Genomic DNA, 6000 nt, shown 5'->3' on the forward strand with positions numbered 1-6000 from the left:
ACATAGAACAAAAATGCTCCAAATCATGGTTTGGATTTTAGTTTAACAACAAACGTGTAACAGACGGTTTCGGTTTGCGCTTGCAGTTCTCAATACAAGTAACGACGGTCCTTTGTATTGCTGTAATCTGTAGCTAACTTCGTACGTAATAATCTTAGAATGGTTTTTCTCCGTACGGCCGACTCTAGCCGCAGTGGCGTGTTATTACTCTAAGATTACAACACATGTATTATGTGTGAATAAAATATGTAGTTAAATATATTTTTTTTTTAATTGACATCGACTCTACAAAATGGTGGCAAGATTTGTTTATATTTTTATCTAAATTTGTTTCAACAGTGAGGGAAAACATTTTTGAAAAGGGAATATAGAAGTCTAGCCATTTACAAGGCTTATGACCTGCCATTGGCTGGTTTAAGTGGCCACTTTACACACTGTGTAACATTCATCATTCTGCCTATGTTTAAACATCCACATTTCCATGCCTTTCCAGCTGTTGACTTTTCTGAAGTAAAAGAGCTGAAACCTTTATCATGTCGGTGAGGTTTATCCGGCTGAACCGATTCACCTACTAGGCAACACCTGAAAACAAAAGGTTCCAGCTCTTTTACTTCACAATAGTCAACAGATGGAAGAGTTGAAGAAATGTGGAAATGTTAAAACATAGGCAGAATGGAAAATGTATAAAGCGGTCACTTAAACCAGCCAATGGCAGGTCATGGACCTTGTAAATGGCTAGACTTTCTTATTTCGGCGGCCTTCGTGGTGTAGTGGTCAAGATGCTTGACTAACGCACGGAAGGTTCCGGGTTCGATTCCCGGTGAGAACACAAAAATTAAAATGTGATTTTTCTCAAGCCTGGGTGCTCTGTGATGTAATTCGCCACTGTAATTAGGCCTCTTGGCCTGTTGTGGTGCAAAAAAAAATGTAAATGTAAAAAAAAAAAAGGGTAAATTTCCTTCTCAAAATGCTTTCCCTCTCTGTTGCAACCAATTTAGATCTTAATAACTCCCTAGGGAGGAAATCCAGCCTGTCTACAAACATTTGGATACACTCAAAACATTGATGATTTACTATTTTGATTTACTTTTGGTGCTCATTTTGAAATAAGGAAAAAAATGGATATAACTCATGTTGTTAACACCCAACACCAAATGGCTTTTACAAGTTTTGTTTATTTTTGCTTTGCTATTTGCAAATTTATTTATTACATTCAGAATATTTCTCTTCCTCTTAATCAAATTTGATTTCATATAGCTGAAAAACAATAAAAATAATAAAATGATGAATACATCAAAACAATTTATTTAACTCAAGTACATTTAAATATTTACAGTATCAACAGCTCGAAACACCAACCATTTATCAGACATTCATTCCTTTGTTTTTATTTTCTTAATTATAAATAAGATTTTATTTAAATAATAATAAATACAAATTATATTACGGTTGAAATGGGTAATGAGGGTAAAAAAAATTTAAACAAACCAAAAACATGTAAAGAGTATGCATGTACTTATTGTTTTATTGTATTTATTTATTTACATAACACTTTTTATACATAAAAGGTTTATATACATATATTGCCTTAAGGCAATTTCTTCCTACCTACCCAAACCGATCAGTTTGAGAAAACCACAAGTACATGGACATATTAAATCTTACAATTGTATACAAAAATTAAAAACAAAGATTAAGAAAATAAAAATGCACAAAAAATTAACACTATACTATGAAGAGAGGAAGGGGAATGGGAAGGAACGAAGAAGGATAAAGGAACAACTTAAATATTTAGATACTGACATTTCAATCTTGACTTAAATGTTAATAAAGAGGCGTCTCTAACATTAGTATTGTACTGGTTGTAAAAATATTGTCTATTCAATTTTGAACTCTCCTAAACGCTAAAACATAAAATGTGCAGAAGAGCATTTTTTTCAACTTCACAAATGGTACGTTCCAGAGTATTCTAAATGCCATGTTATTGTAAAATTGTCAAAAGCGAGAAAATCCTATGAAGAATTCAAAGTATAATTGCCTTTCAAAAGTATGTGTGTGACTTATCTGACTGTGAAGACCTATAGGTCTTATAAAATTATATAAAATTTAAAACATTCACAAAGATAGGTACTGCCAATCATCCACCCCATTTTTAAGCCAAGATTCATTAGTTTGGACAGTTCGGGAATTCCCAATAATAGTGACAGAAAACTTGTTGCCATATGAATAAATATTTCATTTAGTATGCCATAAAAATAAGATGATGTTTTACGAAATAAATTTTGTAAAAGAAAAACTTTCGTATTTGCGGTAGATCAAAAATATGCCTCGGACAGCCCCTGTCCTAGGGGTTTAGGATAGTTTAGATGAATGATTTTGAATGTTTGGCATTTAGGATAAACAGAAATGATTTAATAACTTAAAAAGTACGGCATATTAAGCATTTAAGATGATACAGAAAGGAAGAGAAGTACAAAGAGAATCAATCATATTCTGTATAAAAAGAATTTAAAAAAAAACATTTCGGCTAGTTCAGGATTGAATTAACGATATCCATTTTCAATATGTTTCTTTTTTGCGTGACACTGTGTGTTGGATTTGTTCTGACTTTAAGGCTACCATTGCAAGAGCCATCTTCACAGTAAACTGTGTACAGTTTACCCTGAATATGACTCCTACGATGGTAGCCGAAGCGTCGGAACAAATCCAACACACACGGTATCACCCAAAGAAGAAACATTGATAACAGTGACCGTGAAAACCTTCGCACTGATATCCATTTTATTTTCAAACTAGCATTTTGTCCATGTAAGTTCAATACCGAAGATGAACCGTTTGTTAAAATGTTCAGGAGGGACAAAAAACTTAGCAATTTCATAAAATAAAATAAATGCTGTTTATTTTGAGTTGTTGATTTATATTAGAAAATCTATTTTTACTATCGTATGCGTCTATGCGAAGTTAATTGTGGCAGTTACGTACGGCTTATTTGCCGTGTTGCATTTACGCAAACCGAGTACGACTCGTCCGCTGTATGCCATATAAGGATATACACAGTATTGCTTTACTTCTTTAATAGGGAGGATTCATTTGCGGTACCGAATTTAATTGAATGCAAGCAGTCTATTAGTCAATTTTAAAATTAAAATATGCCTATTCAATTGACGCCAAAAATACATATTTTGATTTATTTGGCTCATACGCAGTATTGAAACTTAAATAAATGATTTGACACTTTAGAAGCTAGTAAAAAAAAGTATTAGTAATTACATGTTCTAACTTTTTTAAATCGAATTTACGCATTATTTTCTAAACATGGGGGAGTTTCTAGCTTCCCTGAGGCTTTCTGGCAGCTCATTGAACACTTTTAAGCCTTTGGTTGAGCAAATTGTTGCGAGTTCCGGCCAGTCTCACCTCATGATGCCAGAAATCGTCTCCGCTTCTCGTTTGATGCTTGCAACTTATAAATAAACCTAATCAAGTTAAACAAAATGATTTTATTACATCATTTTTGTATACTTATTGATCACACTGCGATACTACTCTAATCGCCCTGTTCCAGATGACTTCAATTTTATTCCTTAGAAACGAGAATTTATTAAATTGAATTGAATTAAACCAAATTTAAATCTGGTTATGATCCCGTGGCTAGTGTTACGGACTCATAGATCAGAGGTCCGAGGTTCAAACTCCACTCTACCCAAACTTGTCTCTCATTTTCTAATAGTAAGTTATTTACAACTCGTTGAAATTAGCCCCAAAATTTAAGTATTTGGGTAAATCATAAGAAAGCAAATATTACCTTTTTCTTTTAAAAAAAAAACGCAGTCTTTCTAATTTGGCCATTATATTTCTACAATTAAATCTATAGATGGTGAGGTTCCCAATAGACAAATAACGACCTATTTTGGGGGCCTCATTAATCAAGTTCACGGACACTTATAACACACAGATTCGTGTGAATAAATGCATTTTTTTTAAGGTGGCTACTTTGCTGCAAGACAATTTCGACAGCTATTTTTTATTAAAAAAATCACATAAAATACCCGTCATTACGTTCACCGAGTTACATGCATTTTTGTGAAATACTAAAAACAAGCTGAATTAATCTTCCAGCACTATTCAGCACCACGTCACGTTTCAAAGTAGTTAAACTATTTTAAGAACATTGAGGTGAATCTTATTTATTCTGATAAATCACCAGATGTTCATCCTAGGCCTTAAAATATACTACATAATAAATGTTAAGGTGATTTAAGCTACAATTCAGGCGTGTTGACATATCTCCTATTAAATAACACCGAAATATATATACCTATTTACTTTTTAAAAAAACTATATTTACAACATATCCGCGTGCGTTTGGATTAATTTGCAGAATATCATAACTTTCTTATTTTTTTAAATATTTCAATTCCGATTAGACCATAGCTGATGGTTTGAAGCAAATCTTATTAAACAGACATACTTGGACAATTTTGTTGCGGACTGTTTTTTTATAGGGACACAATAGCTCCCCCTGATATAATTAATTTAGTTTCACGAAGACTATAGCCGTCTTTTCAACACAGACTTCTTTTAGACTAACGGCTAAAACAGTCATTTCCTAAATTAGAGACATGATTTTGACGGCTATAGCTGGCATAACCGTGAATGCGTTAACAAAGTTATATCTGAGTATCTAACAAACAGTCCATAATAAGTATAAAATATTACGATTATACATTACTGTAATTAATAAACGCCCAAGGGGGCCAATGATATATAATTAGACATGTTACACGCACATACTAGACGACATTTCAATTCATGGGTAACCATTCCTTGCTTCCCTGAATTGTAATGATGAAAAAATGCAATTACATTGTACCTGTGAAAAACGAAACAGACATATTGTCTCATTTATGTATTAGGGGGTCCATAAAGATATTGCATACTTTATGGCCTGCTGTTCGAGTGCAGTTTGTGTCTAGACACCGTTAAGTAAGCACCTCTGTGGGAATTTTTTTCCTTTAAAAGATTGTTTGGCATAACGAGTAATAAAATATATACCAGGAGCGTGCGGTGAGGTTTCCAATTAGGGAACCAGTCATTTAGTACTAGGTTTATACATAGGTAAAATTTGTGCCTACTGCTGGCACGGAAATTTCTTATTTTATGTCATAATTTCAGCATAAGAGTTATATTTCATAGTTTAATATTATAATACATAACGTCAACCGATTTAAGTGCTAAATTTGTTATAAAACCGTCACAATACATGGAAAATAAACCTGGATTTGTTTGTTAGAATTGGTTCCACAGATCCTAAAGATCTCTATTTGCGCTTGAGTGGGCTTGTGAAATTAGTGTATTTTATACCGGTCCGCGCATAACTGCGCAGTCGGAATGAGGGGTTGTAGCAATTTTTTAGAAGTTATTAATGAATGAATATCAAACCCACTCAGATCGCTATGATTAAAACAACAAACTAATAACAAAATACTTCTTGTAGTTATTTAAAAGAGAACTTAAAGATGATTTTATTAAATTAAAGAAATTGCTATTTATTGTTTAGAAGTCAAATGTTTAGGAAAGCATTGGTTCCATCCAATATATTGATGGACCACGTATGATATACATAATTGTTTAGGGGGAAATCTAAAAATCTAAAAACCAGAAATTGGAGTATTGTAATAGGAAGTTAACATTTATCTTTAATTTTATCCACAAAGTAAAATTAACTTTTCTGTATGAAAAACTGAATATGCACAACAATATTTTTCTGAACATGCTCAATTACAGGTTATTGACGAAGATACTTTAAGTTTTCATACAGATATACATATTTTCATACATAAACATGAATTTTATTTTAGACGTTTCGATATGTACTGATGAAGATAGCGTTTGTAATCGCGGCCCAGGGCTTGAATACCAGAAAGGCCACTAACTCCATTAAACTTTATGGAGAAATGTGCAAATGAGTTTGTGTACCTTGGAAGCAGGATCACCTGGGAT

Source organism: Micrasema longulum, unplaced genomic scaffold, assembly GCF_059751315.1.
Source record: "Micrasema longulum isolate JH-2025_06_02 unplaced genomic scaffold, ASM5975131v1 h1tg003107l, whole genome shotgun sequence".
In the NCBI taxonomy this organism is placed as follows: domain Eukaryota; kingdom Metazoa; phylum Arthropoda; class Insecta; order Trichoptera; family Brachycentridae; genus Micrasema; species Micrasema longulum.